The sequence below is a fragment of the Ambystoma mexicanum genome, chromosome 8 (genome assembly GCF_040938575.1).
Source record: "Ambystoma mexicanum isolate Mex_15411 chromosome 8, UKY_AmexF1_1, whole genome shotgun sequence".
In the NCBI taxonomy this organism is placed as follows: Eukaryota; Metazoa; Chordata; class Amphibia; order Caudata; family Ambystomatidae; genus Ambystoma; species Ambystoma mexicanum.
Genome location: NC_090929.1, coordinates 1,192,489,983 through 1,192,516,464, shown reverse-complemented (window position 1 = coordinate 1,192,516,464; position 26,482 = coordinate 1,192,489,983).

Sequence of the window (26,482 nt, the reverse complement as noted above, 5' to 3'; positions counted from 1 at the left end):
TTGGTGCACTATAGAAAAATATATCTATATATATATGTATAACTAAAGAGGTTAAGCAACGCTCACAAGGGTACATAAGCCTGTTTGTACTCCTCGAGCAGAGGAGAAGTTGCAACACACTATTAGACAGTTAGCTGAACCATAGGCCAAGCTTTGGGAGGAAAACCATGGGGCAGGCGCCATAAATTTATTACTTGGCAACTCGTCTATCTGATACCATCAAGTGTTTCCAAACATTCCATCCAAGTAAAACATGGTTGCTCAACCTGTCATGCAACAAAAACTGAACAGTTACCCTCGAGCTGACCCTGTCTCCACCAAAATCCAATAGAATAATGAATGTCCAATGGGACAAAAGTAGGGGAGAAAAACACGTCCCCACTAAAGAGAGCCTTAAGCCCTGCAGACCTCACTAGAGACATAACGCATCATCTTTTTTCTTCCTCATGTTGAGAGAAAAATACTGTAGCTTAATCAGCACGGGTATTGGGTGGAGGAATTGAGGTCGGGGAAGCAAAACCTAAGGAAAGGACTGAGTTGTCCTAAACTAACTAAGGTAAAGGGCGACAGAATTTTTAACTAAAAGACAAAGGAGAATACCAGAGAGATGGTTAGAGAGGAAGGTACAACCCCCCCATATGGGTCTGTTTACAACCACTTCCACACACTCTTTTCTTTAAAGTACTTAATAAATAAATAATATATAATATATAAAATATATAATATATCCAACGAAGAGGGGTTACGCCCTCACAGGGGTCCGAACCCCCGACCCTTATATAAGCTGATACTCACTGAGCTATTCGGGCCACTGACAATTCTGAAAAATGCAAATGTGTTCCAGTCAGCACTTAAACATATTGTTTATCAAAAGTGTACACTGAGCAAGTGCACCTCAACTGCTCACCCCAGCAGGGTGTGGCAACCAATAGTACATGAGGGAGCACCTCGCAGTATAAACCAGGCGAAGCCTGAAACTGTGAAGTTTACTGCACGCCTACAAGAACAAACAATGGTGTCAGCCATATGCAGCACTTAAACAAAGCTGCCGACCTTAAGGGAGTAATACACTGAGCAAGTGCACCTCCAACTGCTCGCCCGAGCAGGGCTTGATAATCAGCAGTACACGAGGCGGTAACCTCGCATTAGAACTCAGGCAGAACCTGAAACCGAGCAGGTTATGGTGCACGCCAGTTAAGGTAATTACCCAAGTTGCCGACTTTAAGGGAGGAAACACTGAGCAAGTGTACCTCAAACTACTCACCCTAGGAGGGTGTGGACCCAGCAGTATACGAGGGGACGCCTCGCAGAAAACAAAGGCAACCTTGCCACCGAGCAGGTGACTGCACCTTTCCAGGGAAGATAATGACATCTGCCACCAGCAGCACCCAAACAAAAGAAAACTGTCAAGTTTAAGGTAGGAAACACTGAGCAAGTGCACCTCTAACTGCTCGCCCGAGCAGGGCGTGATAATCAGCAGTACACGAGGGGGTAACCTCGCAATAGAATTCAGGCTGAACCTGAAACCAAACAGGTTATGGCACCTACAGTGAAGGCAAATCAACTAATTTAAGAAATAAGTAAATAAATAAACAAAAAAAATAAAAACTGCAGAATTGGCAGTGTATGAGGCTCTTCAGTAGGCGAACCAGTGTTAATATAAGTTCAAATATCAATATGAACACAAAATAAAATATCAATTTTAAATATATATATATATAAATACCTATAAACATTCATGTGAATACAAATACATAAATATATAAATTTACATTGGCATCCACATGTGTATACTGCCAAAGGCGGGCAGCGAACCGAGGCCCCTCGGCCTGGTAAACCTGCAACCCTCTCCTTGAGCTATGTCTCTTGTGTGCTGAAACATCACTCTACACGACACTACTATACATCTATATAAATTAAGAAATGCAGAAATGCAAGCGTTCAACTCTAAAGAGGACACAGCTGCCCTTTGCAGGAATGCTCATGGAAGTTACTCCCATCAAACAAGGGCCTAGCAAACTGCCCCCCCCAGCCGGATCCCCAGGACAGGCCTAGCCTGTATGCATCTAATGACAATGCGCGCGCAGCGTGTAAACATAAAAACACACACACGAGACGCGCATGAAGTTAATGGGCCTCATTCCGAGTATGGCGGTAAGGGATAGCGGCCACCGGTAACGAGACCGGTGGCGGTAATCCCTTACCGCCATACTCCGAGTTCCCTTTGCGCCCTCGCCCTTAACGCCTGCTTTGAGCAGGTGTTAAAGTCGAGGGCGCAAAGGGGCCTCCAAGCCAATAACGGTGACCGTAATGAATGGTCACTGTTATTTGCATCTTCCCCATTCCCACTGAGCCCTATGGGGGCTCATTTGGGAATGGGGAAGAGCCTTGGTGAATGGGGAATTACCGCCCCGCCAACCTTGGAATGGGGCGGTAATTCCGCCATCCACCAAGGCACTGCCGGTCCGGGTACGGCGTCAACCAAGGCGTTAATAGCGCCATTGGTTAGCGCCGTACTCGGAATGAGGCCCAATGACTACAAGAAGCTGCAGCCTTTACAGTCGTGGAAAATGCGCGCTGGTTCCTACAGCCGCTTATAGAACAAACATGTAGAAAACAAAACTTCCCCCAAGTGAAAAGAATCTCACACGTTCCCAAACCACCTGTGGGAAACGTGCGCTGGCTCCGGGGACTGGGGGCAGCTGCTAAAGATAACAACTGCCTGGAGGGAAAGAATTTCACACTTCGCCACCACCTGATTTATGAGGCAGGGAGTGAACACGGGGAGAACGCCGCTCAGGGCTGAAGAAATACAAACAAACACTGCAGAAGCAGAAGGCTCGCAGCGGAGCATTACAATGTATGAATGTGACCTGCAGGTCAGAGTTCGCACGCGAACACGGCACTCAGCCAGTTACCAAAGGAACATGAAAAATACATGACCATTTCCACAGTACAGTGTAATAAATCCCCAAACTCTTCAATATAACACGAATAACATAAATAAATAGCACTCTTAACTCCATAATTCCACACTAAGGAAAGAACTAGGAGGAGTTGACTTAGCTGTGGATTTCAGCAGCAAAGAAAGAGGGGTTGGGATTGGAGTAATGGACTTATATGGGGAAGGGTCCCTGCTCATTGGTCGCCTGCAGGGCATGACCTGTCCTCCATGATGGATTGGGGAGCTCCCATACATTGCCATTGAACTCTATTTAGTTCTGTTCTTTACAACTTTTTTGTTTGTAAAAGTTTTTTCTTTGCTGCTGTGGCTTCAGAATAAAGATTGTAATGCATAATATGAGCCTCCTGTCTTGTCATAGAATTAGTGTCTATTTTAATTTCTTGTGTGTGTGACTTATAAAAGCACATCATTGGCTTTTTGGATCCTTGGCTTCTCTGGTCCATTGTCCAACTGGTCCTTGATTCATCACTCTCCTCTGGTCCTTGGCTCCCTTGCATACCTGCCAGATAGCCCCATGTCCTTCGTGACACTGAGCAAGCCCAGGCCTTTCCTGTTAAATGCTAGGACTAGTATTTTTGTTCTTTCCATTTTAAGTATGGGCCTACAAACACCAACATGCAAAGTGAAAATCCAGGACTGGGTCATGGTGTCACGCATTACATGGTCCTCCCACTTGGCAGCAATGCCTTTGTCAGTTGCTCATCTTTTCTGTCACCCCTCTTGTCCTTGACTCCCTTGTGAGTCACTCTCCTCTGGTCAGTCACCCTTCTGGTCTTGGGCAACCTGGTTGATCGCTCTCCTCTGGTTCTTGGTTCATATCGTCTATCACCCCTCTGACCAATGGCTCCCTAATGAGTTGCTCCTCTAGTCCATCATTCCTTACATTATGATGTAATCATAAAATACCCGGGTGGTTACCGAGGATCATTTTTGGTGAAATAGAGAAAGAATAGCCATGCAGAATGTTTACAAAATGTCCACTAGTACTCCCCAAGTGAACTAGCCAGGTGCTATGGCAGTACTGGTGAAAGGACTCAGTCATCTGGATCACGCTAGGGTTGGCCTGTCAATGTACTGAGAAAGAAGGAACATTCAAACTACAGGAAAAATAACAAATGAACAAAAGCACACACAAGAAGACAGAATCATACCCAACTAGTAGAATAAGAATTGTCAAATGCAATAGTCCTTTTTCTTTTTTAAAATAATATGCAGTTTGTACACTTGAATGCCTGGACAACGTAGTATGACAGATATTGCCTTTTTGTACCATATACTGGCATCTTACACCAGCACACTGTAAAATATCCAGCCATAGCCATTACACAAAGAGGTACAGCTATTATATGGCTCTTGTCTTGTTGGATGTTTCCATCAAATGTCCAAGTATAACCCATGGTTACATAAGTAAGCACAGGTTCTACTGCCATATGCCCTGTGTACAGCGTCACAAGCTCAGGCTTTGCCATCATGTGCCTGGTACTGGTTCACATGCTAGTGAACACTTTATATCCCTAGGTGCTGTCATAATGTAGCAGCATCCCTTATATGCCTATGTAAAGCTGTTCCCCGGTGCCCCTTCCACCCCTTAGCCTCCTCAGCTTAAAAGGGAACTGTTCTTTTTAGTTTAGGTTATTATAAGCCAAGAGTATTGCATTAGAGTACAGATAGGAAGAAATGGCATATGAGGGACACAGAGCTTGTAGGTGTTGTTTGGTTAATAGCCCACCCATTGACCTCCCATTGCCATGCTAATCCCTATGACTATTCCCAGCCAGTTCCTGCCCAAAACCTTTTCTTGTGGGAACTCTTTGAGCTCCATTGAATCAAGCCTTAATATCAAACTTTGCACTCAAATTGCATGCTAGTGTTTTTTTCAAAGCAGTCAAGTGTAAACATCTGACGTCATTGCGCAGATCGTCACCCGCATCGCGTCACTGATCGTGCTAAAAGTGGGTAAGTATTGTAACGGACATCTTAAGTAAAGGCCGGTTTTTGGGGGCTTATTACACGTTTATAAGGGGTAGAGGAATGGTATCTAGGTGCTGCAAGTTGAGAAATGTGCTGAGGCCGGTAAAAAATGGAGCATGCTCCATGATGGGAGGCAAGCCCTTAAAGAGAACGGCAATGACAAAGGTCTGAACTATATGGGAGCTGTATGATGTGAGTATCCCAAAGGGGCATCTTTACTCACAGTCTTAGAGATGATGCTTATTAAATTTATTTTTACACATGACTGCAGATGGTCCTTTAGTACATGTAATAAAATTATTTAACATTATTTAACAATGTACGCACAGTGGTAGATATCTGCCATGTACTCATAATGAGGCAATCTCATATATTCGACTCATTCCGTAGAGTGTGTATGTCCACTCTAGTTAAATTAAATACGAGTAGAGCAGTTTGGACACAGTATGACTCATTGAGAGAAGTGCTAACAGTATTGGTAAAGATCGCTGATCAGTTTTAACATCACAATACCATGTGCAGACATACAATATATAAATGCATGTTTACAGATGTTACATCTTCAGAATGTTCACAAAAGGAAGAGTGAATACAGTCAGACTATAATTCATCCATATGAGGTTGCCCAGTCACAGGGAATCTAAGACAGCGGGTGTGTCTACAATGAAAGAAGACATTAAAGTTTTTTATAGATTATGTGACTCAATTCCATAGGTAATCTGTACATCATGGATGCTTTTACTGCTCATAAAAATACTCCTAGGTGAAAATCTTCATTCATTCCATATGGGCACATACTGTCTAGTTTGTCAATCCAGAATAGCTCACGTTGGTCCATCTTTTTTGCATGATTTCCACCTCGTGGGGATCTTTGTACTACCTCTAAAATTTGGTATCTCAGTTGTGCAACTGTGTGTTTTTTCTCATTAAAATGTCTCGCTACTGGGGACCCGTTTGTTCTTTGTGCGAATATTACTCTTGTGTTCATTGCATCGCTCCTTCATCTTCCGCTTTGTTTGTCCAACATAATAAATGCCACAAGGGCAGCTCAAGCAATAAATCAGAGATTTGGTGTCGCAGGTTGCATAATGTCGTAATTTGATTTTTGCACCTGTTCGAGGATGTCTCACGTAGTCACCTTTTGTGATGTTGTTGCAGTTGTTACAATGTAGACACGGAAAGGTGCCAATTTTCTTAGTTTGTAGCACCATTTGTCGATCAACTTGTGTTCGTTCTGCCTTCACCAATCTGTCTCTAAAGTTTTTTCCTCTTTTGTAGGCAATTAGGGGAGGCTCTGGGAAAAGCTCCTTCAAGTGTGGGTCCAGCTGTATTGTCCTCCAATTCTTTCTAATTAGTCGCGTGATTTGGTGACTTTGACTCGAGTATTTTAAGGAATATAGGAATGGGATCTCTTTTTTCTCAGGTGTTTTCTTCAACAATTCTTCCCTTGATATAAGGGTGCTTCTTGTTTTAGCTGCCGCTATCACATTCTGTGGATATCCCCTCTTAGAGTATTTAGATTCCATTTTGTCCATTTCGACCATTAGTGTAGTTTCAACCGATGTTATTCTTTTAGCTCGGAGGAATTGGCTATAAGGCAGATTGTTCTTTAGGTGTTTCGGGTGAAAGCTCCTGTAGTGTAAGCTATTGTTGACATCAGTGGGTTTTTTAAATAAATTAGTGACAATCACTCCATCTTTAAGTTCAAGTTCAACATCGAGATAGTGGATTTTAGGTGTTCCAATCTCCATTGTAAATTTGATCCTCTCATTGACTGTGTTGATATATTGTAGGAACTTTCAAGTTGTGCCTGGTCTCCTCTCCAAATTACAAAAACATCATCAATATATCTCATCCAGCATATCAGTCTGGGACCCCATTCTTCGTGATTAATGATGTATAGCGATACTAAATGATGCATGAACAAATTTGCATAGGCCGGTGCCATGGCAGAACCCATAGAGGTGCCACAGGCCTGTAGGTAAAATTGGTTATTGTATCTGAAAAAGTTGTTGTGTAGGATAATTTTGGCTAATTCCAGTACAAAGGTTTTTTCTGCTAGACAGTCATTTTTTCGCAGTGGGGCCCATTCCAGTGCCTCAATTCCCTTGTCATGTGGGATGGAGGTATATAGACTCTGCACATCCAAAGTTACTAGAGTGTCATTTATCTGAAGATTCTGGATATTCTGGATGATGTTGAGAAAATGGGTGGTATCTCGAAGATACGTGTTAGTCTTTTGAACTATTGGTTGTAGAATCTGATCAATGTAGATAGCCAAGGGGTCAAATACGCTATCTGTACCAGCAACTATTGGTCTTAATGGTGGTTTGGTCAGATGTTTGTGGATCTTTGTGAGTCCATAGAATACTGGAATAATGGGGTATGGTTTAGACAAATATGTTTTAGTTTTCAAGGTAATCCAATCATTCTCAAGTGCTTTCTCCAGAATGGACTCAATCATAGCTTGTATGTTTGAAGTAGGATCTTCGTCAATTGGTATGTACGTGTCCCTATCATTCAGAAGTATAAGGCATTGGGCATTGTAGAAGATGGTATCCACAACTACGATGGCACCTCCCTTATCGGCAGGTTTAAGGGTCAATGTGTGGTCATCTGCTAAATCTTTGATGATATTACTCTGATGTTTCCTGATGTTATATCTTTTTATACTGTTGTAGTTAATTCTTTTAAGTTGATGCAACATCTGTGATTCGAATAACTTCAAGATAGTATTGTAAATGGGCGGATCAAATGTACTCTTAGGTTTAATCTCCAGAAACTCTGACGTGCTTGGGTGTTCAACTGGAGTCTGTGTGGAAAAGAAGACTTTTAGCCTCATTTTTCTCAGTAGTCGGTAGAGGTTTACACGTTCTTCCAGATGAGTGGTGTTTTGGGTAGGTGTGAACGAAAGTCCCAGATTTAGTACTTCTAATTGACTTTCTGTAAATTGTTTGGATGAAATGTTCACCACTAAGTGTTGGCTTGTTTGTTCCTTGGCCTTAGGTTTCTTAATACCTCTTCTGGTGGTCTTTTGTCTAAAAAAGACTGCGGGACTGTAGATGATGTGGTCGCCTCTTGAGAGTTGTGTAGGATCCCTACTCTCGGATTAGAAGTTGGTGGTTGGGTTCTTGTTTGATCTGCTCTTTTGGGTCTCTCTTCTCCACTTGAGGGGATCTCACTACTAGCTTCACTCGTATCTTGTCTTGAGGATTCTGGTTGTGGTCTATTGGGACGTTGTGGTCTATTGTTTTGATAATATTCTTGCCAAGTATATACAATATCCTGGGAATAATCCAACGTGTCCCGTCTGAATTTCCTGACTTTTCGTTGTTCAATTTCTTTTTTATATTGCGTTAATGATGTGTTGATATCCTCTAGGATGGTTTGTAACTCAGCGCTTGTTTTGAATGTACTGAGTTGTTCACTTAGCTCATTTATTTCAGAATCTAATTTTGTAACTGATTTCAACAGCTCTTCAATAGTGAGTAATATGAGATCTAAAGAGCATTTGTTAAGGATTTGCTCTCATTTTTTCACAAATTCTGGTACTTCCTTACAGAGGATGGGTTTAAGGTAAACACGGAGTCCCCTCGGTATCCTTTGAGAGCGATAATATTGTGCCAATGTCGTGGCATGCAGTTTTTGGGAAATTTCCCTACGTATCAACTTTTCCAAGCGAAATACAATTTGTTCTTGATTAGTTGCTGCCAGAGTTGTAGTTTCAATGTCTTTAATCAGACCTAAAATACGAGTAGCTTCTTCTTTGTTAAAGCCAAAGGTAGTTGCGTGTTTATCAGTAATGGCATTAATTTTAGAAAATGACATATTTTAATAAGGGTGATAGTTTGAGTGGGTGCTATCTGCGTCTATGTGTCACACACTCGAAGAGCGGAAATCTACTTACACAAAAGAAAAAGATGGACACAGTATGCACCCCAGAATCTAAATACTGTCTCCGGAGAGGTAAGAAGCTCTGCTAACATGCCGTATCTGATGGCAATCCTCTAGCCCTGCGAGGCTTTTTTTACTCTGCCCAATTTCTCCCTTTAGATAGAGGTATGACATTACCACCCTCTGTCTTTTACAGGGGATGATTTAAACTGCCACTATCCCGCTTTCTTTCTGTGAAGTACAAATTTTCTCCCATCATGGGAGTCATTGACTCATCATTGGACACATTGTCCATCTCATCTACTATGAGGTGAGTGCATAAGTTTACGTTATCTCCCACAACCCCTGAGTTGGGGTAATATTTTTACCAATTAAGAACAGTTTTCTATGTACTGTTTCCATACATCACTCTCTAGCACTTAGGTGTTTAAATTTAGAGTATTGTTAACAGCACTGCACCTTTCTAAAAGACATATTCCATCCTTTTTAACTTTTCTACAGTACAAGAAAGCGTTGAATACGGATTAATTGCAGTGTAGGGGTTCTCCCCATTTTTTCAACATTGATTAACCCCCCCCAGATAGATACCTAAGGGGCACCGATGAGAGGTAGAGAAGCCCTTTTTTGCTTTGGTTCTAAATATATTATCATGTTTATGAGAATGTAGTGACATTGTACTAAAGAAATCCTTATCTTTTATGCTTTAAGGGGAACAGTTTGTCTTGAAGTACTTCACCAATGAAAATATGAAAAACTGAATTGTGATAACACAGAACATTCAGCTCCTGAAGAAGGGATATTACATCCCGAAACGCATTGAGCCAAACAGATAGTAGTTAGGCCTCACTATATTTCAAAATGTATACACTTCTTGCTTAAGGACATGGCACTATATGACGATCAACAATTGATATCATTGCTGAATATAGACTGGCATGCATTAATAAATCTTATGTTTCTTGAAATCAATTACTAAGTGATTTGTTTATCACTATTGAAAATAAGCACTCAGTGAATACTTGAGTGACTATTACTTTATGAGTATAACACAATTGGTGATGAACCAGTAAGCTATTTGTTCAATAACTTTTCAAAACACGTTTTTTACACCTACTCTGGTTTATTGTATTATAAACAATTTATTTTCAAATGGTTACATTGAAATCTATTCTAAAAAACTTGATCTACTCTTTGTAAATTACTGTTTGCCATTGGCAATAACCCGAGTGTGCAGGGGACGCGAGTGTTCCACAGCCCGTGGACACTTTTCTTCTCTTGTTATCTCTTCTTGATGTGGACAGAGAGCAGGTATTGCCTTTGTAGCAGGCGGCAGGCCAATTTGTCAGAGAATGTACCGGAAGCGCCGCATTTCCTCTCAGCCACCCTGCACTTGCGTTTACAGGTGACAAGGTCTGAGTGGTACCAAGAGTTTCACTTTGCTTTGGGCTTCAAGCGGATCCTCGTGACAGGGGCAAGAACATCGAGAGTATCAGATATAACAGAGTGGAGCATGGAAAGGGCTGTGTCAGGGTGTGAGTCAGCCAAGGGGGCGGGGCTTGAGAGAAAATGGTGGCAAAAGCCTCAAATGACACACGCTTCATGGGTCGGATAACCGAGAAAGTAGGTGGCAGTGCTGGAGTTGGCTTGACCTGAGGGGTAAAGAGGGTGAGTTGGGAGGAAAGGAGAAAGGAGAAAGTGATCACTCCAGGAGAGAGGAGTGGTGAGAGGGATCGAAAGGGGAAGGTCTGATAAGAACATCCATAGTGTGCCCTGCAGAGTGAGTCGGGTCAGAGGGATAATAGAGAGGGAGAGAGAGTCGCAGAGCCCGCAAAAGAGTCCAGAGGAGGGACAGGAAGCATCCAGGTGGATGTTGAAGTCTTCAAGAACGAGAAGTTGAGTGGTCGAGACCAGGAGGGAGAGGAGAGGGCTGCCCACTTAGAGAGGAAGGAGGAGATTTGACCAGGTGAGCGATAGATGGTAGACACAGTAAGGGAGTGGCCACGAGAGAGAGAGAGAGCCTGCAGACAAGGCATTCAAAAGAAGAGTAGGCCTGCATAGGAATGACAGAGGCAGGAATCCACTCAGAGAAGATCAGGCCGACACCCACTCCGGAACGGTTGGATCTGGGCACGAAGAGGATCTTGTAGCCATCAGGGAGGAGAGTGTCAAAGCTCAAGACAGAGCTGTCCTTGAACCATGTCTCGGTGAGACCGAGGACATCAAGGTCAAGTTCCTCCAGATGTCAGGTGGCAGATGTCAGATGACTGTTTGACAGCTGAGCGAGAGTTTAGAGTGGCAATATGGAGAAGGTTGCCGTCCTTGAAAGACTTCCAGGGAGGGGTACAGATCAGAGGTACGACCTGCAGAGGCATAGGAGAAGCACGAGGGAGGGCAGAAGAGGAAGGAGGAGTGGGCATGGTAGCCAAGGAGGAGAGAGAGGGGGGAGGCAAGGATTTCTCGAATAAGGGACAGCAGGAGAAGAAAGGAAATTGATGACGCGTGGGAAGTGTCTATCAAAGAGGAGAAGGTTGGCTTGAGGGACTTGGACTAAGACGGTGCCATTTAAGTAAACATTGATGATGACCTTAGAGGCGTGGAAGGAGGCCAGGCCAGGAGAGCCTCCTACTGGGGGCCACCATTAATGGGAGAAGAAGAGAAAGGAGAGAGCACAGAGACCATATGTAGAGTCCATAGGCCTGGCAAGGGAAAGACAAAGAGGATGTCAGTGAGGGTTTGCCTGGAGGAGGCACTGGTATAGGTATCAGCGATAGGGAGGCTTGGGTTGGAGACCAGGATGTCCTTTTAAAACTTTTTCCTACCAGATTTAGTGAGGAGAGCAGGATAGTCGATAGAGAAGCAGTTAGAAAAGATTGGAGAGACAGAGAGCACCATAGAGTAGGTAGGGAGAGGAGAGAAAAGGAAGGGAGTAGGAAAGAGTGAGGGAGGTGGTGGGGAGAAACACTAGGGAAGAACATAGGGTGGGTCGCAAGCAGACTAGACAGAGTGAGAGACGAGCCAAGTAGACAGTTGAACAAGACGATAGGAGCTTAGATATGGTAGAGAAGTACGACAGATGATTGCTTGGCTAGGAGGCAAATAACCAAAGAACGGCAATACTTTCACAGAAGTTTTAAAAATCAGAGGAAAAACATAGCCAAGTAAGAGAGTCCTGTAACATGGGGAAAAAGGCCTAGATTTCACAATGCAGTTTTAAATATTTTCACAATGAAATTCTAAATACATTCACAGTGAAATTTAGATACCAGAGAAAAACACACCTTAGAGGTCTGCAACGTGGGGAAAAGGCCTAGGTTTCACAATGCAATTTTAAATACCGGAGAAAATCACACCTAAGTCTGAGAGTCCTGTAACAAGGGGAAAAGGCCTAGGTTTCACAATGCAATTTTGCAATCTCAGGGTCGCATGCAATCTCGGGGGCTCATGAAAGCAACAGTTCCTTGTCGAAAAGGTAAAGGGAACTTCCCTCCTTGCAATACCCTTCTGTTTCACAGTCTTTCTCCTCTTGTTAAACTGCCATCTTGGAACTGCTGTTTCGTCGTGTGCTTTGCCTCATTCAGAGTGAGTGTGCTCTCGTGCTCCGCTTTTTATCCATGTGGGGAAGCTTAATGGAAGTCAGGTGTGCGTAATGGTCAGTAATTGACCTTGCTTGACCATTTTATTGGGACACGTTAGGTATTCGGCTTGGATGTTAGTTCGTTTTCTCTCATAGCGGGCTGTCCATGAGAAAGTGTTTGTGTTGTAAAGTGGGGTGGGTGGTTGGAGTTCCTAAATATCCTACTTGGTAGGATGGGGTAAATGTGTTATAAAGAAGGGCATACCGAGTCTCACCATCCGTGTCCCAATCCTACTCCCCAAAGAGCACTCACCCAGATGATCCTCCCACACTGGTCTACCCCCAGGAACTGGATCCAAAAGCAATGGAAGTGTCCTGGCCACCTGGATGACAGCTCCCCGGGGACTAGTGGGTGAGACACCTTCTGGCTTCTCACAATGCGGAGTCAATAAGGGGAGTAGAACCCCACATTTACAAATAAAATCATGAGCAAATGGGCACATTTTCTCATTTTACGGCATTTGTGAGGACCTAAAAATCAGCAAAGTCTCAAACAACTCTGTGGACAGCTATCATCTCTGGGTGATGTCACAACAGTCATTCGAATTAGACAATTGTAGTTTAGGCTTTAGCATAGGAACATTTTAGAATAAACATCAGCACTAGATATTCGCCAGTGATGACAGCAATAAAAATGTTTAGAACGTTTGTACATCTGAACTTCGGTGACATATGGCCGTGGACATTAAAAGACCTAAGTGGGTAAAACTAGAGGACTGTCTCCAAGGTGGGGTCTGAGTGTCCTAATGTAGCCCAGCACACTGCCAAGCATTAGAGTTCTGATGGCCTTGGGCAGGAAGAGATGGGGTGCATGTAGTCTCTGAGGGTATTCCAAGGCTAAGCAGGGTCCTGTCCGTGGACTGTGGAAAGGTGCAAAACGCAGAGTCGTGCTCTGGTAGAATCTGCTTGTTGCAGTTTTTGTATGCTTGAACTGAACAAGCGCAACAATACGTGCTTAATATGGGCAATAAGCAGACAAAAACCCCAACAAGCAACCTGCAAAAATGATAAGCAACTTTGGGCAAAAAGAAGCTCAAAGACGCTTATAATAAGTGGGCCTCAAGTGAAAGAAGATAATCAGCCATTCCCAGTGACAGAGCTATTGGAGGTCGGGGTCTATCCGCGTGGCCACGCTGCATTTTCATTTTCATGCTGTCTTTATGACTCTAAGCATCTGTGGGTGGGCGGGGCTACCATGTTGCCCTATAAGCCAGTCCGAGCCTTGTCCCTGCCTGCACCAGAAATGGGTTTACCATTTAACATTGTCAAGAAGGTGAATTGTAGAACCGCTGGATTCCAGTCATGGTGGAATGTGCTCCGCGGCCAGCTGTAGTTTGGGAGGGAAGGTAGGGTAGAGCTGGCAACCCCAGGGCTTTGGATGCCATACGCTGCAAGGCACACTTGTTCGCACAGCAGTATTTATTTTCCCCATGTGAACTTCCGTCTGGCTGCTTGCAAGCTACTTTCATTTTCACAGTATCATCTGGGGCTGTGCATTAAAGGGAGTTTTCTTAGGATCCCAACCACTTTTTGGGAAAGAATTTCACCAAGGGCAAGGTTTATCACCTAAGCGAGAAGCCTGTAAATGAAAGCCTGTTTAAAAGGCACACAGGAGTGACATGATATGATATATGTAGCACTGTGCTTAAACTTGCTGTGTGTGGCTAGTAAAGAGCACAGGATATGTGTGTGCTCTGTTACACGCGTAGAATGCATTTTAAAATGATGGAAACACTATTCCCGTGGGGGTGAGGACCACAAGTAAGCTATGCAGTCCCCATATTTAAGTCCTTCGAATGGCGGTGTGGTACAGGGGCTAAACGAAACCTACATTTCGGGGTGGGCTTAGTGGTGATGGGAGGGAAAATAGACGTGGCAATCTTGGAGGCTCTGCCCCCACTGTTCTACCCCTTAGGCCCCCATGGTCTGGTGTGGGACCAACTATCAAACAGTATATTTTAAAGCGCAATATGCAGAGAGGCGATGGAAGTCTTTCTTGAAAGTATCAGCTTTAAAGTTTTACTGCGTTTGTTCAAATAAATTTTCCTGAACAAACGCATTAAAACTTTAACACCGCCAGTTTCAGGGAAAGGCTTCCCTCGTCTCTCTGCCTAACAAAATGAAAGTGTGCACATCCACGGGTGCACCTAGGCTAACATTTAGGCTGGGGCTAATCCTTTAAATGTTGGGAGAGGCGCTAACTTCAGAGACGTTGGAGGAGTGACAAACATAGTTGTGTAGGGGCATCTAACTTCTTTACTCATTGTAATGAACCTATTCTAGTGCAGCTTCAATGTTACAATCAGTTAACTCTCTCCTTTAAGTCTGAAAACACCCACTTCTTGCAGATCCTGAAGGTCCTAGAAAGTGTGAAACTGGCAGTTGGTGTGCAATGAAAGACTCAATATCAAAGCATAACATGACATAGAGTGTGGGGCAGTACTCTGGACGGCCCAAGCAACTTCAGTGGCAGGGAGCAACAGGGGAGAAAATGTAATGCTGGTTCTACCACAGTTAGGGCCTCATTACACGGAATGCGGTAAGGGTTTACCGGTACCGGTAAACCCTTACCGCCTTACTACGAGGTCCCTTTGCGGGACCCGACCTCAACGGCTGGAATGGGGAAGTGCCTTGGTGAATGGGGAATTACCGCCCCTGCTCACCTTGGAGTAGGGGGGTAATTCCGCCATCCACCAAGGCGGACACGGTAAAATACCGGCGGCAACCATGGCGCTAATAGCGCCATGGTTACCGCATAGCGTGTAATGAGGTCCTATGTCTGCATGTCAAATCAAGTTATACGAGACTGGCGGAGGGCCAGTGCAACAATAATGCAATTCTATGTGAGAGTATTGGAGCCACTAGCAGAGGTCACCAGGGTACAATAATTTGTCCCTACACTTATTAAAACTGTCCTATAGTAAGGGTGTAAACGTAATCACTCGTGAGCACTCTAATTTTTGAAGTTGAAGTCAGTGGGCCTCATTTCAAATGTGCCAGTCCGGTAACAGCAGTGCCGGTTAGCCTACCAGCACCGTTGTTACCGGACCGGCACACAATGAGTCTGCGAGCTGGTGCCGCCCCGCCCACCAGGGTCAGACCTGGTTTGTGTGCGTAACGGCACCCGCCTGCAGACTTTCACCATTTTTAACCGGTGCTTCCGTCATCTCCATTGAGTCATATGGGACTCAAATGGGAATGGAGATTTACCATTTACCGTCGCCTGACTTCGTGGAACACCGGGGTCGTAATCCACCAGTGTTTCCGGCAAGGCAGGTGCTGGTAAATATTGCATCTCCGGCAGCAACCCGCTGGTAGCACCGGCACGGTTAGCGCCGGACTTGTAATGAGGCCCAGTGTGAAATTACATTATTTGCCCAGGATCACACACTGATGCTAAACAGCGAAGCAGGGATTTTAACCCACTCTGCAATTTGGGCACAGCCACCTTCTTCCACGCTTCACTTGGAACAAATATTTAAGTTTTGGGTGTCAAGCGCTGTAATACTGTCCTATCAAGTTTACTAGCAAAATCCACAAATTGCAGAGTAAACCATAATGACAACATTTAAATACTTATAGCAGAAGCATGTTGGTCCACAATAATATCAGTGTACCTTTATTTTCCACATCCTGAATGGAAAAATATAAGATGCAAAAGGCAAAATATCTATGTACCCACTTTATTTTCAGCGCTTTAAGACACACAATAAAGGATGTGTAAAAAACTCACGTAGGTTTGGAGATTTGTCACAAACCGCCAGCATGTTGTTATGTATGGTTTTAAGAACATTCAACTAAGGACATGAAAGCACACTTTACGTTTTAGGATATCAAGCTATTAGAAGTTATGGGTGTGAAAACATTTTCAAAGGGTGCTTTATTGTGTTGCTGCTTTAACTGTCACAGATTTGCAAGGTGAGTGGTGGCCTTTCAGTTGGAAATTCACCATTATGCATAAGAAAGCCTCTGCTGCCGAAGACAAAAAAAAGTGTTTGTCGGGTTTATTACGCAGCCTATGTGTCTTAGGGGGGCTGTGACATTAGGAAATGGGTAGTGCTTGATGAGCCAAGCAGATACGATTTGCAGGGACGTCATTTAGGGGTCGCCAGAGGTCGCAATTGTTACCCCTAAAAAAAAAGTTTTTTCATTTTTTTTTATAAGGCAAGCTTCCGGGCTGTGGGCAGAACCATGTGGCTCTTTACTGCTGGAGTGGCTGGCTTTCTTGTTCAGGCCTCTTAAAAAGAAGAAGAAAAAATTAAGAACAGGGGTGTCACAAGTCTAACACTTTCAGCACTGGCCCTAAATAAGAAAGAATAGGAATACCAAATAATGTGTCTTTCTGGAATTCCATATAATAATTGCTAGACTCATTAAAGGTTTGTTTCAGGCACACTTCAGGGGATGAGTCACTGATTTAGTCAGTTCTTAAACACCTCAACTCAGCCTTTCATCCTTCTGAGGTTGATAAATGAGTACCAACACAGGTTGGGTGATATTGGGTGTATATTTTTTCTATATAAAGCGCTTATGCATAAGTGCCATATAATAACACATCATTACCATTTGGCCATGGACGTCTGCCTGCATTAACAGTAATTTGATAATATGGGCCTATACACACTCATCTTAATGATACATATGGTGATCCATTCTTGAATGAAATGTACATCACATTATAGTGATATCATAACCATATTTTTCGTAGTGTACTTCGGAACAATGCTATGTGATGCCACTTCCTGTATTGTCAAGGGGTGAAAAGTCGTGTTCCATTGCTTCCTGCGATATTACTTGGGGTGGGGTAAAATGACATCACTTCCTGTGAGGTCACCATAGGTCAAGGGTCGTGTGATGTCACTTCCGCTACCCCTGGCATTTTGGTGAAATGCCAGATTGCGGAGAAGATGTGTGCGGCTGTTAGGAGCGGAGCCAGTATGTAACAAAAGGCCGCAAATGTAAATGTCATCGTGCAAAGTGCAGTGAGAGGAGATGACAAAGAACTGTGTAAAGTGACTTGCTTCGCTTGTAACTAGCAGCGAAGAATAGTTTTTCTGCACAACACATGCTACTACATATTGCTAAACTGGGGCTACAGGACATTTGTAAGGCATTGGATGTAGCTCCTCCCCTTTAGGGAATCTGAAAAGAAGCGTTGTCACTTTTCTGCAAAAGAGAAACACTCGCCAGGACTAGAACAAAAAAGGCTCATCTACCATTCTGGGATCACTCTGGATGCATGCAAAGTGACTACAGTGTCTGTCCACAGGAGCTCCACACGAACAAGAAAGCCTTGAACCAAGCTCACGTTTTCTGTTAACTCTCAAGATACTGCTTCTTGTTTGGACCTCTGTGCCCTGAGACAAGAACAATAGGGCCAACTCAAAGAGCTCTGTGCAATGGCAGAAAACACTGCTGTAACCTGTGAATGTTGGGTCCTGTATAGCAGGTGGATTGCATTTCCAATCTACACCATAGACCCATAAGCAAACTCATCTGTTTAGGGTTCGTCATCTGTTCTTTAACAGCTTTAGCTTGCAAGCAATTATGTGTTCACACTTACAAGACTGCAAGAACATTTCAACACAACCACTGAGATCCAGAAGGTCAAATGTATTTTATTTGTATTAAGTGCTTTTATTGCAAAAAAAAAAACATATAAATAAAGAAGGAATAACGCATCGGCCCTCATTACGACCCTGGCGGAAAGTGACTGACCTGACCGCCATAGCGTAAATAGCGTTTCCGCCATCGCACGACGGAGCAAAGTGCGGCCAATTCCGACCCATCGGGCACGAGCACTACGCCATGGCGGAAGTGCAAAGTCCGCGATGGCGGAAATGTCCCCAAAACGCGCCTCACCGCCGTCGTACGGCGCCCTAGGTGCAATTCCACCACCCATCTTAGCGGTCACCGTAATGAGCGGCAACCGGAAAGTACGGTGACCGTAAACATACGGAAACGGAAGTAAAAACATGGGCCCGGAACGGGAAACAGCACGCCGTACACCTATAAAATCAGAATCCCCACACAACCATTAAAAATACTACCCTGAGACACATCCCAACCCGTCATCCACCCCAGTGAAAGCAATAGAAATGGGAAAAGTAGCGAAAAAAGCGTGCGACCGCAAGCGGCAGGTCCACTTCTCCCGTGAGGAACTCACCGTGCTTACAGAGACCCTTCAGGAGAATGCTGCCGTCGTCTTCTCCACGCAAATGACCAGGACGCACTTGCGAACAAGAAGGCCATATGGGCCCTGGTGGCACAGCGGGTAAGTGCGGTGGGGACCGCACCCCGCAACCCACTGCAATGCAGAAAGCGATGGGACGACCTGCGGATACGCGTACGGAGCATACTATCCGCCAATCGCAACATTGCCACAGCTACCGGGGGAGGATCGGAATCACCCATCAAGTTGACCCCCTGGGAAGAAATCTGTGCCTCCACCATTGGAATGGAGATTATAGAGGGAGTCGGAGGGATGGAGAAAGGAGTGCAGACATCCGAAGAATCAGGTAGGTGGGCCAACTAATACTATGCCAAATCCACAATGTCCAATCATGTGAAGTACCATGTGTCCACATAGTGCAACAGTAACACATGTCCAGGAGAACGTCCACATACATTGGCCTGACAGCGCACTTTAAAACTCACATTAAATACATAAATAATTAAAAACCCTAAAAACACCCTCTACACGTGCAGCAGGCACACCCTAACTGCAGGCTGCAAAACAACTGCATCCTCAATCCACACAAAAATGAAACCACCTCCAAGGCCCCGACCCAAATCACCCTCAGGTACCACCCCAATGCATGTGATACATTGACATTCCAATTTCCACAGACCCATAAATAACGCTCGCCCTCCTTTACTCCACCACAGGGTCCGATTCAAACGACGAGCTTCAGGACACCCCTACCAGCACACCTGCAAAGAGGGCCAAGACCAACGGCCAAAGACCCTCCACCTCAGCTGCACGCATCAAGACACGGCAGCAGCACAAATCAAGTGGCAGCACACAGGAGGGAACATCAACAGGCACCCCAGCAGCCAGCATGCCCACAACAGCACCACCACAGGTCCCCCCAATGGATGCCACAGAAGGCACTGCCTCTGGTGGCAGCAGCACCATAGGTGACACCCCATTAATGGCAGCATGCTCCGACACAGAAGACGGGGATGTCGAAGTAAGATCCATCCATGACCTGTCTCAATCCCCCTGTTTGTTTCATCCCGTACACCATGAGGATACCACGCAGGGGCACCCACAAGACGACGACTGGCCATCCCCCACAAGCCCTGTGGCAAGGCAACATGAGGTGACCAGCCCCTCTGTGACACCACCGCAAATGGCCATGGCACAGCAGAGGCAACAGTCCCTCGACCAGGTGATCGTGCAACAGCAGCAACTGGCCACGTTCCTCAAGGACCATGCTGATGAATGTGGGGGTACTAAGGCAGCCATAGAAACATCAACTGAGACGCTTAGGGCAGAAATGGAGAGAAGCACCGAGAGCCTGAGAGTACAAATGGAGAGAAGCACCGAGAGCCTGAGGGGGGAACTGCATGCGACGTCCAAAGACGTATGTGCTGAACTTGCCGCTGTGCGCCGTGTGCTCACTGAGCTCTCACAAACCCTTAGGGACATGCATGGACGTGAGCAGGCAGAGACATCATCCGTTGCAAGTTCCGTCCAGGGCAGCCCCCAACGTAGATCTGGGAGGAACCTGCGCTCCACAGGCAGGGGTGCCCCTGATACCCGGAGAGGGGGCTTGCAATAGCGTCTGCCCACTGACAATGAGCATCTGCGGACACTGGTGTTCGGGGGGAGGTAGGAGGGTGGAGGGGGTGTGTTGGGCTTACTTGGGTGGCGGGTCGATGGGGTGTGTAACATAATTTCACATATGCTATAAACATTTCACATTCATCCAATGAGATGTGTGGACATTGATCTTTGTGTACGAGGCCTTTATAGGCGTACAGTCCATATTGTGCATGTTCCAGACACACACAGTGCCACAAGTCCCGTGTCCATGTATCAGCCACCAGGCGTGAGTGCTAGAAGCATGAATCTATGATACTCTGACGAATTTCACGGCCCTCCTGTGCCTCGCGGACTCCTTAAGGTGCTGCCACATCCCCACCCTCATCATGACCATCTTCAGGTGCTTGCAGTTCTGCGTCAGGGGGCATGGGCACATTTCTACGTACGCACATGTTGTGTAGCATGACACATGCCATGACCATCTTTGCAACCTTCTCATGGCGGTACAGGAGTGCCCCGCCAGACCTGCTGAGGCAGCGGAAACGAGTCTTCAGTAGGCCGAATGCCTGTTCTATGACTACACGGGTACGTGAGTGGGCATGGTTGTAGTCCTCCTCAGGCTGGTTCTGTGGGTTCCGGAGTGGTGTAAGGAGCCATCTCTTCAGTGGATACCCGGCATCACCTGTATGTGGACAATAAAGGACGTTTGTGGAATGACATTGCTACGTACGCACCCCCCCCTTCCTGCCAGGTCATTGCCGCATCACATACCCCACATTATCATGCATGAAATGAGACTCACCGAGTAGCCAGGATCTGTTCCCTGCGTGTCGCTCCATGTAGCGTGGTATTGTAGAGTTCCTCAAGACCATAGAATCATGGGTTGATCCAGGAAATCGGGCACAACAATGTGTAAAGATCCTGTTGGAGTCAGACACCATTTGTACATTAAGAGAATGAAATTGTTTTCGGTTGCGGTACTGGGCCTCCATGGCATGTGGGACGACCAATTCCACATGGGTGCAGTCGATGGCACCAATGCAACCCGGTATGCCGCCAAGTGCATGGAATCCCACTTTTGTGTTCGTAATTTCCTGCTCCGAGCGTGGTAGAGAGATGTAGTCGTCTGCGTGCTTCAGGAGGGCATTGAGCACTTGCAATAGTGTCCGTGAGAACAGTGGCTGTGAAATGCCATGCAACTGTCCGACTGTGTGCTGGTAGGTGCCTGTGGCCAGGAAGTGGAGTACAGACACCACCTTCAGTAGGGGTGGGATGGCGGTTGGGCTATCTATCATGCTGGCAAGGTCAGCCTGTGTCATGTCCACAATGGCGGTTATGGTGTCCCGGTCCAAACGGTAGAGGGTGTGGATCTGCTCAGCAGTGAGGTTGAACGGATGAGCTCGGAGGTGTGGGATTGCGGGCTGCCTGCGTGGTGGTAGTGGCTGTGCTGGTGGGCCTTGCTGGCCCTGCCTTGCCCTCCTCCTCCTCCTGCGTCTCCTCTGTGCGGCCGGTTGTTGTAGTAGTTGGTGTTCGTCTTCTTCTTGAAGTTGGAGTACTTGCAGTGCTATCAGGTCCCCCAGGGCCAACATCGCTAGTCCTGCCGGTAGCATTTTGGAGCAGGTGTGGTTGTGGGAGGGGGTTGGGTGTGCAATTTATGTGTTTTTAGCCTCCACCTGTGGTGATTCATTCCACCTGTGCCAGCTGCAATCCCCTTTGGGCGAGCACCGTACCGAGGTTCACCGACGGGCGGGGCGTCCCATTTGTGAGTGAAGCCAGTTGCCATTTACACACACTGCCGCACTACATGGATGGATTTGTGATTTCATGCGGTCACAGATGCCTTTTCGACGTGATGTTGCAAATGAGGAATTCGAAGGACAGCGCTTTCGGTTTTCAGCTAGCGGCGAGGAGACGCCCACAGGTCTGACTGCAAGTATAACGTTCTATTGTTTAATGTCCTTGGGACAGGGGCCATGGCGAGTATGCTATGATTGATATGAATAGTATGGGATGCGCAATAGCGTAGTGGACAAAAAGGCAGGACGTTCCCAAATACATGTTACTTCACAACACTAGAATTCCGGGCTGGAGAACAGTGGATTTTGCAGACTGCATTACGCACAGACTCAATGGAAGTTTCAAATGTGATGTGAGTGAATAATCAGGCGTTTTCATACCGGGATGAGGGAATGATGTATGGATGCATGGACAGATGATTTGATGGAGAGTTTGCCATGTACAGGGCTTTTTGGAATCTATCCGCCTCCCCTGCGCTATGTCATGCAGAGCTGCCATAGTGGGACCATCGTCTTTCTGCCCTTGTTGAACCCTCCCTGTCTCGACGCGCCTTCAGGCACTTGTGTCTATGCACGTTACTAATCCCATCTGATGGATTCTGTCTTCACAGACGCATGCACACAAACACTCGTTTGTAATGCTGTTTTCACCTCGATTTTAATGGTTGTGATTCGCAAGTGATTTTCGGGTGGGTATATTCCTTTTGAGTGGGCTAGCATGCATATGGCTGTAGATTTAGTGTGATCATTGAAGTGAGTTATACAATTGTAGTTCTGATGCCCATGCTATTCTTTTTCATTTCATTTGGGTGACAGGTATCTCCTCCCCTTTTGCCGCTGCCATCTGTATGCCACTCCTGCAGATGGCTTTTACTCCCGACACCTGCTGCTTCGTGTCAATCAGTGGAGCACCATTACGATCTTATGGGACGATCGCCAATGGGCCACATGCCCTTACGCAGTGCTAGTGGCTAGGAGCAACATATCGTCCTTTCTGCTGGACTAGTGCCTACCTGATGGGACGGCCCTGCGGTTCTAGGCGCTTCCGTGTTGCCTTTTTGGACGTGAGTGTAGCCCCTGTGTACCATGATGGAACAGGGCGTCACACAAGCAGAAGCTGGTCATTTCTTGCGGATGCAGCCCACAATACTGGAATGTATTTAGGAGTTCATGACCTAATGGCTGTATGGCCCTTGGTGGTTTTGTGGTGCTTTAAATGTCTATTCTGTTTTTGTTTGTCTCATTTTTCTGGTCATGTTGCTGTACTTGGACCTTCAAATGCCTGTGCTGCATCAGTGCGGCAATGGTGCCATGGCAGATATGGATGCCCACTCACAAGGCACTTGGAGCCCCTGGATTCATTTGTTTGTTGGCATGCATGGGTGACTTGTTCATTTCACTGGTTGCATAGTGTGACTTCATTGCACCTACGAGGAGTTGTGCAATGTGGCCAGGGAGTGGTGTACAGGCACTCAGTAGGGCCGTTTACGGTTGATTCGCGATGCCGTACTTCTCACCATGGCGGAATGGTACTTTCCGCCATGCTTGATGGCGTTAGGTACATGTCCGCTAGGGTCGGAATTCGCGTACCGTTGCGCCATGGTGGTAATTACGGTTTGGCATGGCGCGCGTGCGCGTACTTGGTGCAGTTAGCGTTGGCGTTCGCTACGGTGTCGCTAATGGCATCGTACTTTACGGTGACGGGTCGTAATCGCACCGAGCGCTATTCGATGGTGGTATTGCATTTCCGCCATCGTTTTTCGATTTCCGCCAGGGTCGTAATGAGGGCCATCGTGTTTATAGGAAATAGCACGTTGGACTTTTTAGTGACAAGGAAATTTCAAAGCTTGCATTATTAGATCGTGGAATAGATTACAAAACAAAAGGAAACAATAACAGTCTGCAAGAGCTCAACAAGGAAAGACTAAAAAAAAAGAAAAGGGGAGATGTGACATGTGGAAGTGGAGTATGCAATGGGACATGTGGAAGTGAAGTATGCAATGTAAAGTGTGAAGTGTGCAACAGGAAGGCTGCTGAAGTCTGCAGTAGTATCATGACCCACAGAACGCGCCCCTTCTGGACTTCCTGGTCCTTGTCACGGCGGGGCTTGCATTCATTGTTTCTCCCAACATGGCCGTATCACGTGACACGCCTCGCACCAGCCTTCACGGCGGACGTAGTACGTTCCATAAATATGCCATGCCCCCGCGGCCCGCGCGTCTCAATGCTATTGCGAAGTAGCGACCAGACGTGTGCTCCGTAGCTCCCGGTATTGTTTCCCTTGCTTCCTCCACTCTAACCCAATTCTAGTCCCTTTCCTTCCTTTCTTGATTCCTGGACTCGTGTGCTAGTTGCGCACCCTGTTATTTCCTGGATTCCTGGATCCCTGCATCCCGGTACTTGAACGCACGCTGGAGTCGGAAGAGACTCGTGCAGCCTTATTCAAGACTCGAGCAGTACGCAAGAAGGCATTGATCAAGAAATCCAGCAAAGATCGAACTCACGTGAGAAGGGGGGAACTCCTTGACAAGTAGGAAGTTTACAGTAGCACCCACAGTACCGGATGGAGAGTAGGATGTGATAAACTGTGACTGAATAACAATGACGACACCACTCATTCCAGAAACAGTGATCCACCGCCAAGAGTCACAGGCAACTTTTTGTTTGGTTCCAGACGTCGGCCCGAACCTGCCGGTGCAGGAGAGGCCGGGGGGTAGGCAGCGCCCGCTGCATGAGTGGAAATGGAAATTAAGCGGACATCATCTGATAAATAAGTAGAACAGAGGAACTTGGGACAAACACAGGATTCAAGGAAAGAAAGAGTATAACAGAGACCCAGGGACAGGAAGGTGAAGGGATGCCGTGTTAGAGCATTCTATTTGCAAAGCGAAACCCGCGTATTGTTGAACAGACTATTATGGAACAGAAGTAGACTGTGAACATGTTTGAACAGATGTATATGATGAGCTCATATGTTAAGTAAGGGGGGATGTTGTGGGCAAAGGAAGCCTGGAGAATGGAATGTTGGAATGTAGAAGGTAGTGCTGGGGAGAGCTGAAAGGCAGTTAAGATGAGACATTAAAAGAAGTAAGACCATCTCAATGTCTGAGAGTCATCATTGATGTTATGGATTATTCCCATGGAATCAGGGTCACAACAGGTCTGAGAGTGACTACCTCTACAATTTATTATCGTTTGAAGTGTTGAAAACGAGGTCAACACTAGGGACATAAAAAGAAACCTGTGGCGAAGCACTGGTACTGACCCATGTAATGTCTTTCTGGTGCCGAGCAATGTCGGCGATATTCATGAATTCCCAGCAATAATACGGTGGTGAATGGATGGGCTCCTGGAGTACATTTCACCAAGTCAGCCCATTAGCTGCCTGTCACTGTGACTACCTCAAAGTCAGTTTCCAAATGTTTTTTTAAAAATATTTCTTTTTCTAAGATTACAATGTGTTGTTGGTACAGAATAGTGCTCATGTTATACGAAGAGGGGCACAAGCCTTGGACTGATGATAGAGGGAGAACACAAGCACACATTGGCAGGGCAATGTGGTGAGATGGGATTATACAAGGAATTTAGGTAGTTTGTTTTACAAGGGCATAAAGCAAACGGCTACAGTCACAGTTGCACAGTGTCTTGAGCAATGAATAAAACATACAGTTCCGTGTACTGGGATGACGGATGACCCTCCTTCTTGACCTTCTACCTTGGATGCACCTTCTACTGAGGTCCCAATAACACAGATGCTTGCCAAAGGGCCCGGTTTGCGGGTGTACCAGCCGCTTTGTCCGGGAACAGCCACTAAAATTAAGTCTCACTTACCAGCAGAAGAAAAGCTTATGATCTCAGTTTATCAGGAAGTGAAACCAAAAGGAGCAGCACTGTTGGGTGCCAGTAAGACGTCACTATTTTTCGGTGGAAATGTACCTGAGCATGCACACTTTGATTACGCATTCCTAGAAATTAAAGATAAAGCAGTTTTATCTTGGAGGAGGAATGGGTATAGAAAAAAAAACTGAGATACAAAATAAAATGGGATTGGTGGACTGGAGAGACATAGTTGGTATGAGAGAAAAGTCTGGTCCCCGAATAATATGTAGCTCTATTTAAATTGGCTATAGGGGGGGCGTGGCCGGCGACGAAACAAGATGGCTGCATAGTTGGTGAGCTCGCTGACGGAGCGGTAATAAATGGGCATATTTGAAGTTACAATGTATCACGGTGAATTACATAGAAACAAGCAATGACTTCTTTACTTGCTTAACATCCCTGGTGGTCAGTGGGGGAATCGCCATGAGGTTGAATTATTGCCTGTAAAGCCCACAGATGTATAGGTGGGTTGGGCCTGAAGCCGGGAAGTCCCGTGATTAGACATCTACACCTCCTGTCAGCTGACTGGATAAAGCACGTTGGAAAAGGTGTGTATTCTGCAGGGGAAATAC